Source organism: Sorghum bicolor, chromosome 8, assembly GCF_000003195.3.
Source record: "Sorghum bicolor cultivar BTx623 chromosome 8, Sorghum_bicolor_NCBIv3, whole genome shotgun sequence".
Taxonomy (NCBI): Eukaryota; Viridiplantae; Streptophyta; class Magnoliopsida; order Poales; family Poaceae; genus Sorghum; species Sorghum bicolor.
This window is the reverse complement of record NC_012877.2, coordinates 52,264,324-52,277,771: the sequence shown is the minus strand read 5'-3', so window position 1 is coordinate 52,277,771 and position 13,448 is coordinate 52,264,324. Positions and strand designations below refer to the sequence as shown.

The following is a 13,448-nucleotide window of genomic DNA, read 5'->3' as shown; positions in this document are numbered from 1 at the left end:
AATAATTGACACAAACCTATGAGATAAGCAACTATAGTAAAGCTCATGATCACACTAGGAGAAGGGTACTTAGTGTGGAAACTAAATCTATTAATGTCGGAGATAAATATTATAGATACCCATCTAAGTATAACAAACCATAGTGACGAACCTCGATTATCTGAGGATAGATCCTAACCCCGTAGCAAACTGACCAAGCCTCGGGGAGCTACCACGCTCCACCCGACGTAGGACTAACCTTAACATGGTCTCGGGGGATTTTTTTCCACCTCGCCAAAGGGGGAGAAAGACTCTTGACCCCTAACCGCTCTGCCGTCACGCCCGAGGGGATAACCACGAACCTCGGGTGAGACAGAAAAGGTCGTGATCCCCGCAACATCACCAATCCCTCAGGACAAAGACGAGTGGCAATTGAACCCCACATACGTACTGACAGGGGATGTCATGTCCCAATATGACGGTCATCACGTCAAACGAGGCCCTCATAGCTTTACGGTAACCACCATACTATTACAGTGGCCACCATGATGTTACAGCAGCCGTCCTAACCTTCGCTATGCCACCAACTCCCTCGGGGGAAGGTACAATGCCCATTTTAGGTAGATACATGATGAACAGGGATCTACACGCTCTCAGGACACAGCGACAAAACACAGATATAACCCCGCTCGAGGACTCCAACCATGCCCGAGCCTCTTGTTAATCCACAACTAAAGGAAGGAGGCGTATCCTAAAGACTTATTTAGTTCTGGTCACTCCCAACACATGCACACCCTCACCCTTCGTCTATAAAAGGGCCTGGGGTTTCCAACACAAAGGGGAAATGGTGACACAAACACTCAAACACACCACCCATCAACACCAACTCCTCCCATCAGGGACTTGGGAACCTCCACCCTCTCTCAAATAGCTTGTAACCCCTACTACAAACCCTTTGTGTAAGAGGAATATTAGCTGAACTTCTCACTGCGAAGGCTTGAACCAGTATAAACCTTGTGTCAAACTACCTACCATCTTGGTCTAGCGCACACAGAGCACAGTTTACTAGTTGGTGAGCCTCTCGTCCAAATCTAGATTAGTACCAGTATACATTCCAAATAAGCCAGTACTTGTCCTATCATGATTATATTTTGACGTTCGCTTCAGTGGCACTTCGTAGAATTTGATTTCTCGGGATGCGTGGCCCTTTTTTAAGGGCAACTGGTGTTGAAGCCGCCACTACAGTGGCGTGCTCGAGCCCCAACTGGTTAGCCATCCTTGCAAATGGCACTGTAGGGGCGGCTGGTGTTCCTCCAGCCGCCCTTATAAATGGATCGATATGTAAGGAACACCAGCCGCCCTTATAAATGGATCGATATGTAAGGGCGGCTCAATCACCAACCGCATCTACAATCAAATAGGGTATTCATGCACTATGTCAAGGAACATCACAGAAGGCATTGTCCAAAAAGGAAGCACGATTTTGGTATCAAAACTCTATGTTCGGTAAGTGTAACTTACTTTGGCACTACATTACGTGGCTGTATATAGCATTACTTAACATTTCCGTATACGAAACACACACAATTCCCCAAGCAGAGGCCTGAGAGTCAACATTGTGGATATTATATATGTGTTATGATTAGTAACACCAGTAACTATAGGAGAGACCCGAATTTGGTTAGTTTGAATCTCTTTGCTCGTAGTATAAGAAATTAGATTAAGTTATGAAAGCTTAGACCTAAACTTCTTATCTTGCAGTGGATGAAAGAGAAAATTCAGAAAAAGGACTCGTACAAGGATGATCAACTCATAGAGCTCGTCGGCGACCTTTGCCCGAGACTCCGACTTAGATAGTAATCCTAGATACCAACACCTTTGTGAGCTTAAAAGGCTATCTCTAGGCCTTTGATAACAATTTGATGTACTTGTGGACTTGTACTTGTATAATTTGGCTTGTGATTTGGACATTTGGAGTTGTCATTTTTGGATGCATATTGGATACATATATGTGGCCTTGTCGATGTATATATATATGTGTGCTGCTGTGGTCAGATTTTATATACATATAATTATTTTTTTTTTGAAATTCGTTGTAGGGGCGGCTGGTACTAGAACTGCCCCTACAAATAGCATTTGTAAGGACGGCCGGTGTTAAATCCATCCCTACAAATAGCATTTGCATGGGCAGCTGGTGTTTCGAGCATTCCTTATAAATATATTTATAGTGGCGGCTAGAAACACCAGCCGGCCTTACAAATCTATTTATAAATCTATTTATAAGAACGGTCAAGGAACTATCCTTATAAATTGATGATTTGTAAGAATGTTTGGATAAAGGCGGATGACCCAACTGTCCTTACAATGGGTTTTGACCCGCCCTTAAAAATTCTGGACGTAGTAGTGTGGACCATAGGCCTTGTTCATCGGAAGACAAAATAAAGATAGATACTTCAAAGTGGTCGTAGACTTATTTAGAGGAAAAAGATGTGTAAGTAGTACATATGAATCTTGAAAGGGCTGAGTTACGTCAAATATTTCTGCAACATATAACTGGACAATGTTCTAATCCTACCTTATTCTTTTGTGGATGATGGAGAAAAATCTGGTTCCACATCTTCTTCAAGAGAGGGTGCATCTACCATTTATTGCGCTAGCCAACTAACTGATTATAATTCATTTATAAAAAAAACTAGTTTACTTTTTAGAATGAAAATCTGAGGTGAACTATATAGTAGCAATAATAATAAAAGAAATGATGGAAGACAATACTCCAACTGTACACTGTAGCACTGGCGCTAGCCAACTAGTTTAGTTTTTAGAATGAAAAACTAGTTTATTTTGAGTACTTCAATTACTACCAGGAACGCTGGCGTCTGTACCGGTAGTATTTGTGGACCAGGCTGTTGCTGTCGCACTTTCGTTTATATTTGATAAATATTATCCAATCATGAACTAACTAAGCTTAAAAGATTCGTCTAGTAAATTATAATTAAATTGTTCAATTAGTTTTATCTTTTATCTATATTTAGTGTTTCATGCATATGCCGCAAGATTTGATGTAATGATAAATCTAAAAAATTTTGCAAAATATTTGTGCAAAATTTTGGGAACTATACAAGGCCTTAGTTCAAGAAGCAAAAAATGACATGCTACGTCTCAGTTGGTTGGAGCTAGTGGTTCCGAAACGTACGCGTACTTGCTTTCAAAAAAAAAAAAAAAAACGTACACGTACAGTTGGGCTGCAATTCAAGTTTGGACCAGCAAACTAACCAAGCATTAATGGTGATGTTCCGTTTAGGGCGTGCCCAACAATGCTCAGCTAGCATATTTAGGCCTTGTTTAGTTCACTCAAAAAGCAATTTTTTTGCAAGATTTTCCTTCACATCGAATCTTATGGCATACATGGAGCATTAAATATAGATGAAAATAAAAACTAATTGCACAGTTTGCTTATAAATCGTGAGACGAATTTTTTAAGCCTAGTTACTTCATAATTGGACAATGTTTGTCAAATAAAAATAAAAGTGCTACAATATCAAAATTTAAAAACTTTTTGGATCTAAACAAGGCCTATATGTACACATCAGCATTGTATCCTATATATATAGGAGTGAGAAAGCGAAAAAGTCTTCTAGCTAGGGATCAGTTAATTTGTAGGTTCCAAAGCAGCATATCATGGCCACTATCTTGAGCATCTCCAACAGTTTGACATTTTCTTTTATTATTTGTTGGAGTTTGCCAACTCTAAAAAGCAAATGAGAAGGAGAAAAACAAGACATCTTCAAGAGTTTTGCAAATCTGACTTGTCATTTATCAAAATATGGGCCCAACTGCCAAAAGTTTTCAGCACGCGCGTGGTCTCGGTTCGTTCGCGGGCTTTCTTCACGTGTTCACCACTCGCGTTGAGGAGGTCCGCCGCCAGTTGCTTTGTCCCGTGGCTCGGTAGCTGCTCCCTGGAGATCGACAAGTCCATAATCGGTTGCTGGAAGAAGTGCTCGGAGATCGACAAGCAGTGCAAGTTTCCCTACAGATCGGCAAGTAGTCCACGATCGCCGGTGGCCGCTGAGCCATGATCGCTGATCCATCTTGCTACTGTCGTGATCGGTGTTTTCCGATCGCGCGTGGAAGTCGTGTTCGCGCGGGGGAGTCGCGGCTGATCAATGTTTGCCAAGTCGCGGACGGACTTGCATAAATGCCAAGCCTCCTCTAGAATTTGCCAAGTTTCTAAAAATGCAAAACTGTTGGAGAGGTGTTTTTGTAAATTTTGACAAAAATTAAAGAATACAAAAGCAATATGCAAAATTGTTGGAGATGCTTTAACTGATGAAAGATAGTTTACTACTAAAATAAATTTGCCATGAATTGGCACTAAAATAACTATCCACAGGCTATATTCTTGCAGACGCCCTTACGGGCAGGACCGGGGCAGATTTGGTGTGTGGAGCCATCAGCCGCGGTAGGTCTCCGGTAGCTTCCTCCTTTCTTTTTGGAAAGTAGGTTCCTATAGCCTCCTTCTTGTTGCATTCTGCTACAGTATCTATCTCCTACTACCGATCACATTCTTTTTTGACGGTATAAAATACTAGGGTAACGGATCGAGGTCATCATCAGCTGTCCTGTCCAGTCCTCTAAAACACAGATTATGGCGCGGTTCAGATCCAAAAATTTTAGAATTTTGACGCTGTAACATATTAATTTATATTTGATAATTATTTTCTAATCATAGACTAACTAAGTTCAAAAGATTCGTCTCGTAAATTATAGACAAACTATGCAATTAGTTATTTTTTATCTATATCTCTAATGTTCCATGCATGTGCCGCAAGATTCGAGCCTTGTTTAGTTGGCAAAATGAAAAGTTTTCGAACACTGTAGCACTTTCGTTTGTTTGTGGCAAATATTGTCCAATTATAGACTAACTAGGCTCAAAAGATTTATCTCGCGATTTACAGGCAAACAGTGTAGTTAGTTTTTATTTTTGAGTATATTTAATGCTCCATGTATATGCCGCAAGATTCGATGTGAGAGGGAATTTTGAAAAGTTTTTGGTTTTTTAGGGTGAACTAAACAAGGCCTCGATATAACACAGAAATTTGAAAAGCTTTTGGATATATATATATATATATATATATATATATATATATATATATATATAACTATTACTCTGTAGCTGGCTACAAAATAACTTATTTTGTAGCCAATTTGAGTTACGATGATTACTATATTAATTTACAAGATTATAGTAACTCCTTACCAAGTGGTTTACTATAACACTACGGTAAATATTCTCATATGTTATAGTAACTCATGTATCGTAAATATGTATACATATTATCGTAAATTAGTATATAAAATTATCGTAAATGGAGGTGGCTACAGAATAACATATTTTGTAGCTAGCTATAGAGTATACTCTCTCTCTCTCTCTCTCTCTATATATATATATATATATATATATATATATATATATATATATATATATATATATATATATATATATATATATATACCTAAACCTTATTAGATTGGCAGTCCCAGTAGGAAGGTCTGGACCAGATAGGTGGGTTCTAGATGACCCACAACTTGATACTTGCAAGGAACATGCCGATTTGGAGTATTCTGAGGTAAACTATTGTGGATACTTGGGTTATGGAATTAAGTGTAATGTATTTGAGTGCTCTTGCCTACATCCCTACTATATATAGCTAGGTGGAGCTCATTGAAATATCGGTTATTTATGTTACTAGTACTTGTAGCTTATTAGAGGTAGAATGCTTACAGGCAAGTGTGTAATGTTTGGGTCATGGAACGACAATGGCACTTGTTAGAGTTTATAGTGGATAAACTGTGCTGTTGCTAGTTTATTTTCTTTGTATGGATTGTGTTCATAAATTTGGCATAGGAGGGAGTCTAAGTTTAAGATAACAACCACTAACATGTTACATCACATAGTAACTATCTTTGACCACCATGCATGTACTTATTTTTGAGGGAAAAGACCGTGGGGGAGATCCCCACGGTGCACCATGCATGTACTTGTTATTGCATATTATAACACCCGATTTTAAGGACAAAATCAGATATGCACCATATGTGAGTTTTAGAAGACAAGACTTACATATAGCTACAAATAAGGGGTAATATCAAAGGACAATGCATAAATTATATAGCGTGGATAATAAATTAGAAACAACCTTAGGCAGCAAACACGGAAGAGAACTCCAAACTTCGGGTGTTAACCTCACTCTACAGGATCCAACTGACTGGTTGATCACAAGCCCAATACTTCTCCTGAGGTGTGGGGGAGATAGCAAGAGTGAGTCCATGACGAACTCCGCAAGTATAACAACTAGATTGTATAGATCCCACAATCTCATGATCAATGTGACATAAATAATATAGAGCATTAAACAATAATCAATGAGTTTCTTAACACAAGATTCATCACCCTTAATGTAAGAGTTCCCAAGGCCGCTCGTGACCGTGAGCACGGCTAGTATACCAGTTTTTAACACTCTGCAGAGGTTGTACATCTTTACCCATGAGTCATGATTTACCCTTTCGCCCGAGGTGATCAGCCTCGTAACCCACTACCAAGGTAGGTCGGCAGGGATCACTATGAAGTCTTTCAAAGGTTCGTCTAACAAGTTAGGGCCGCTTGGTTTCGGTAGTCAGTCCGTATGATTCTACCACTCGCAGGGAATCCACGGTCTGCTATCCCCCATTTGCGCCACACGGGTAACCTCTAACAAGCTAGAAAAGTTACTCATACTTGACTAAAGCCAGAGCCATTATAGCCCTCATGGTCGCACTTTCATCCCGGTTATCACTTACGAATAAATCCTCAAGTTGTTAACAAGTCATTATTATCATTTGTTGCTTTATATCAATCTAGTCACAAGATCATGGTCATAGAATTAAAACCCAAATGCTATACTTGCCTTGAATCCAATTGCTCCTGCTGGTCCTGCTGATCTTACTTGCTTCCAAGGCTCTGATCTTGATTACCGAAGTAAAGCTCACCGACTAGACTCGATCATCGATCATCAACACACAACAATCGGAGACAGACATACACGAAGCAAACAATCCTTTAATTAGAACAGTACACCAGCAGTAAATAAATGTAAATAAAAGTTTTCCAAAATCATCTACACGCTGCTATGATCACGTCAACGGGAAATTCACAGAAAACGGAGTTGCGACGCGAAAGCTACGCTTTTAACGGGATTTCAACAGCAGTTTACGGACTTGTAATTAACTAGGGAATCTAACAGTGGTGAATCTAGCCAACAAAGGTACCAACGCGAAGCTTATGAAATTATGAAACTAACGCAACTTGAACGGATCGAATCGGAGCTAAAACGGAGAAGATATGAATTTTCTAAGATTTTCTTTACAAAAGTAATTAATTAAATAGGGTCACAAAATTAAATTATTTCAAACTGATGAACCAAGATTACTAACATGTAGATCTCGCGAAAACGAATCTAATGCAATTTGAACGGGTCAAATCGGAGTTAAAATGAATATTTTATGAGCTAAACAAACTCAGTGGCAAACTTGTAATTACTGAAAACGTATTTTGAAATGACCCGAGACCGTTTACGTTTTTAAAACAGCAAAACGTATTTTCCAAAAGCATAAAGGACTGCGGGTTTGATTCCTAAAAATTCCAGGGGCTCTTTAACAACTTTTACCCCGAAGGGGTAAGTTCTAATCTCAACCGTTGATCTCAGATCAAACGGCTGAGAGGGTTTGGGAGGGGGGTGAAGGGCGCCGGCCGCCGGAGGGGAAAGAGCAGGCAGCGGCCCACCATGGCCGGCGATGAGAAGCTCGCCGGAGACAGCGGCTACGGCGCTATGGAGCACCAATTTCCAAATCGCGAGCACCGGGGGAAAGAGGAGCACGAGACGAGTTCATTCCCGAGCTCAGAGTGGCCGGGGAGTTGTCTGGCGCGTCGGACCACGGCGACGCCATGGCCGGCTCCTCGGAGCTCGCGGCTAAGACGCTAGGAGGCACCAAATCGCGAGGAATTTGATTGAGAAGAACGCGGAGAAGGAGTGGAGCTCACCAGCGTGTAGAATTGGAGCGAAAATGGCTCAATTCGACGGCGTGGTGCGCGGCGGACTTGGAGACGGTTCACTGCGCGCTTAGAGAGAGACAAAGGCAGGGAGAGAGAGGGAAATAGGGAGAGGGAGGAGGCTCGGGCTCGAGTGCGCTCAAAAGAGCAAGGCGCGGGGGAGGAAGGGGGTCGAGGGGGGAAGTGGGAGCGGGGGGGGGGGGGGGGGGGTTCGGTCGGTGGCCGTCCAGGGAAGGGAGCGGTTGGAGAGGTGGGGGATGAAGCTGACGCGCAGGCCCCACGCGTCAGTGGGAGAAGGGAGGAAAGGAGGGGGCAGCCGGATGGGCCTCGGCCCAAGAGGAAAAGGGGGGGCGCGGGATGGGCTGGGCCTGCAGGCCGAGAGGGAGGGGAACAGGATTTCTCTCTCTTTTTTTTCAAACTAATTTTCAAAACTTCTTTCAAATTGAATTTTGAATAAATTTTTCTTTTACAAAAATTCACACATCACAAAATAAAAGTGCTGCAGCATGAATGCATCAAAAAGTTTTCTAAACTTATATTGAATTTTAGTTTCTCAAAAATTATTATTTTTCTATATTTCGATACTCACAAGATTAACTAAAAAAAAAATCAAATTCAACTATTTAAAACAATCAAATTTTAGGGTGTTACAATGACTGGTTGATCACAAGCCCAATACTTCTCCTGAGGTGTGGGGGAGATAGCAAGAGTGAGTCCAAGACAAACTCCGCAAGTATAACAACTAGATTGTATAGATCCCACAATCTCATGATCAATGTGATATAAATAATATAGAGCATTAAACAATAAACAATGAGTATCTTAACACAAGATTCATCACCCTTAATGTAAGAGTTCCCAAGGCCGCTCGTGACCGTGAGTACGGCTAGTATACCAGTTTTTAACACTCTGCAGAGGTTGTACATCTTTACCCATGAGTCATGATTTACCCTTTCGCCTGAGGTGATCAGCCTCGTAACCCACTACCAAGGTAGGTCGGCAGGGATCACTATGAAGTCTTTCAAAGGTTCGTCTAACAAGTTAGGGCCGCTTGGTTTCGTTAGTCAGTCCGTGTGATTCTACCCCGCAGGGGATCCACGGTCTGCTATCCCCCATTTGCGCCACACGGGTAACCTCTAACAAGCTAGAAAAGTTACTCATACTTGACTAAAGCCAGAGCCATTATAGCCCTCATGGTTGCACTTTCATCCCGGTTATCACTTACGAATAAATCCTCAAGTTGTTAAAAAGTCATTATTATCATTTGTTGCTTTATATCAATCTAGTCACAAGATCTTGGTCATAGAATTAAAACCCAAATGCTATACTTGCCTTGAATCCAATTGCTCCTGCTGGTCCTGCTGATCTTACTTGCTTCCACGGCTCTAACCTTGATCACCGAAGTAATGCCCACTGACTAAACTCGGTCACCAATCATCAACACACAAGCAAACAGAGACAGACATACACGAAGCAAACAAGATTACAATTAGAACAGTACACCAACAGTAAATAAATTTAATAAAAGTTTTCCAAAATCACCTACACGCTGCTGCGATCACGTCAACGGGAAATTCACGAAAAACAGAGTTACGACGCGAAATCTACGCATTAAACAGGACTACAAAGGCTATCTACGGACTTGTAATTTTCTAGGAAACCTAACGGTGGTGAACATAGACAACAATGGTACCAACGCGAAGCTTATGAAATTGCGAAACTAACGCAATTTGAACGGATCGATTCGGAGTTCAAACGACGATTTTATAGCTAAAATAATTTAGTGACAATTCTGTAAATAGTGCTGAGTATAATCGTTTTTAAAACAAATAAAGAAATCCTGGGAAATTCCAGCCATGGACTGCACGTGGGATAAAGAAGTTCTTGGGGGGCTCTTTAACAAAACTGCCCTCGAAGGGGTATGGGATACTCACGGCCGTTGGATCGCAGATGAACGCGCAGGATTAAAAGAAAAGAAGAAAAAACAAAAAAACAAAAAGAAGAGAGAGGGAGGGGGTGGCGCACTGGCCAAAAACCAACCAGAACTCGAGAACACGGCGGCCACCATGGCTAGTCGGCCGAAGCTCGTCGGAGCAAGTGGATGGGAAGCTACGGTGCATGGTTTTCGATTCCGTTTGAACAGAGAGAAAGAGGAGACCGTCGCGAGTCCGCCCATGCCCTCAGAGTGGCCGGAGGTGAGCCTGTGCAGCACGCGCCACGGCCGGCGGCCTCGGAGCTCGACGGCGAGCATGACTAGGGCGCGATGGTGCTCGGTTTTCCAAGGCGAGTGCACCGAGAGAGAGAGGAAGCGAAGGCAAACGCAATTTGGCCCTAAACGCGGCCGGGGAAAGCCCCACGCGGCACGCGCCATGGCCGACGGCCATGGAGCTCGCCGGAGCTCCACGGTCGGCACAGAGGAGTGCCCCGTTTCGCGAGTAAAATAGATGAGAAGGAAGCGGGAGAGGAGGGGAGCTCACCAGCGCGAAGAACAGAGGCGAAGAAGGCTCGAATCGGCGGGTTGAATGCGGCAAAAGTCACGAAGTTCTCCGGCGGCGTTCCCTGCGGTTGCAGCGCATTCCAAGAGAGAGCGAGAGTGGAAATAGGGGCGAAATGCAAGCGGGGAGGGGGCTCGGGTGCGGGTGCTGCTCAAAAGGGGCGAGGAGCGGGGAAAGGGGGAGAACGTGGGAATGGGAGCGGGAGCGGTTTCGGCACCCAGCAACAGAGAGAGACGGCAGTTGCAGGAGGTGGGTGATGACAAGCGGACCCCGCCTGGCAGTGAGAGAGAGGAAGGGGAAGAGAGGTGTATTTCTTCTTTTTTTTCAAACAAATTTTCAAAGCTTCTTTCAAATGGAATATGAATTCAAAACTCTTTTGCTAAAAACCACACTTCACAAAAATAAAATGCTACAACATGAAAGCATCAATATGTTTCTAAACTTATATTAAATTTTAATTTTCCAAAATTTATTATTATTTTTTCTATATTTAATGCTCACAAAATTGACTCCAAAAATCAAATTTGAACTATTTTAAAGAACGGAATTTTTAGGGTGTTACAATTCTACCCCCCTTAAAATGAATCTCGTCCTCGAGATTCGGAAGAGGCTCAGATCCTTTGAGAGAAACAGGAAAATATCTTGATAATCCTTTCATCTTCACAACTTGCATACCAAACTTAAACACTTGTCTCAAGGTCACACCTCGTGAACATAATTTCCGTTGAATAACTATTATTCATAATTAACCAAAGTCTATCTTGACTACTAATTTCTTTTAGCTTACAACTCCAAGAGACATGGGAACTTAATATGCATTTGCTTCCTCAGGTAGGAGTGGACCACCGTGATACTCAATTCTTTTTCCTAACGGTGCTGTTAAGAGCATTTTGTACTCGGTACCATAGATCACTCCTTTGTGTGCACACAACCATCCATTACCAAGGACCAAGGGAATACCAAGTGACTCTATTACAATGAGGTTTACAGTGAAGTTTTCTTTGTTTATGACCAGATTGATATTTGAGCACACCTGATCTGCTTGTATTTTTCCCACTGGGGTTTGAACTAATAAAGGCTTCCTCGTTGGGCACTTCACCCACTCAATCGTCTTTACCAAGTCAGCAGAAATGAAAGAATGTGAAGCACTCGGGTCAAACAGAGCAAAAACTTGCACTGAGTCTACTTGAATATAGCCACCAACCACTTTGGTAGGTCCATGAATGTTATGCCTATCCACGTTGCTCAGTCTTCCATTGATATAGTCTCATTGCACCCTACTTCCATGAGCAGGCTTCTTACGGCTTTTCCTTTTTCTCTTTCGCCGTTGTGGATTCCGATTTGATTCACTTCCAACTTGCTCTTGAGTATCATTATTTTGATAGCACTCAGTTTCATCATACTCATAACATTCTTCAAAGGCAGGATCATCATTCTCTTCCCACGTATCAGTAAGAGGCATCATATAGGGCTCCTGATCCATGGGATACTACACTCCCTGTCATCAAGTTACCAACGTCAATGACACGAGAAGGAGAGATGATCATATTCATAGAATATCTCATGAGACAACTCTCACTTCAAGATAAGTTGAAAATGCATCAACCCGTGATATCAAGGTTCTACCCCCCTTAAGAAAGGTCGACTAGGAGGCACAAGGAAGGTAGCTTGCATTTTTTTGACAAGTTATCTTGCATTGAGACCTTTTTGACATCCCAAGGAACTTATGTGCAAGGATGAAACAAATATCCTAATTTTCCTCGCGATATGAAAATCACCAGCGTAGTAAAATGGACATAACTCTTGTTCTGTTAATCCAATAGGGTTATAGCTTATACCGTTAGAAAGCTTAGAATCTTATCTAAAACTTTGCTGTAGAACACTTTAACAAAGTCTATAGTTATATTTGTCCAAAACAGCAGGCAACCAAAACTGGTCCAGATTCTTGACAGGACATCTGTATCGTCTTGTGATATTTGTAACTTCCAAACCATAATAGCTATGAGGGTGATTCTTACGGTCAGAGAAAGATATTGAAGTCTACTATCATCCAGAATTTTCTCATGATTTTTAGTCATCCAAGAACAGAGACATAAACCGATAAAGATGAGATACTCTAGAAAGGCACGATAAGGTAACAAGAGAAAAACCAAAACCCAACTGTTTATGTCATTAATCCTTATGCCTTAGTCATGTGAACTAAAGAAATTGTGAAGAAACTCACAAGATCATTACACTCATTATAAAGATCCAAATCAAGCATAAACATAAAGACAATTCAACCAAGCAGTAAAGGTTCACAAGGCACACAAACTCGACTTTCGCTGCTAACGTTTTTATTACACAAGGCACAAACTCCTATATCTTAACCTCAGTGTGGCTACTTTCATGATGCATCTATTGATTCCTCTGTGGACAAGAGTTTACATAGTGTCCTTCCTGTCGACAGTGATAACACTTTTTCTTAGATGGATCCTTCGTGATATCATTTTCCACTGAGGTGTTGCTCGGTGTGTTATCAGCTCGCTGACTCTAAAGGTTTGTCTCTGGCTGGCTAGCTTTCTTCCTAACTTGGTTGATCCTTCGAGGTTGATACTCTTTATAAGTGATGGTCCATCCATCTATGCATACCTCATGAGCAGTGGGGTTAGCTTGAGAAGTTTCTTCATCTCCAAGGTTTGGATTTTCATGGCCAAGGTTCAAAGCTAAATGTGACGACTTAGGATTTGAATGTTGTTCACTTCCCAATGCTGGCTCTAGTGATTTTGCCTTCCTCTTCTTATCCTCATTAGTCACACCATTTGGTTTTACCTTAACTTGCTTTTTAGATGACCTATTCCGAAGACAAGGAAGACCGTAATGCCTACAACAATGGCATTGATCCTGAT

The 13,448-nt window shown here is 41.7% G+C and overlaps 1 long non-coding RNA gene across 1 annotated transcript; it reads left to right on the top strand.

Moving 5' to 3' along the window:
• LOC110429945 lies at nt 833–1,949 on the top strand. Its single transcript, XR_002447135.1, has 2 exons — nt 833–1,485; nt 1,741–1,949. It is a non-coding gene; the product is annotated as an uncharacterized LOC110429945 (long non-coding RNA).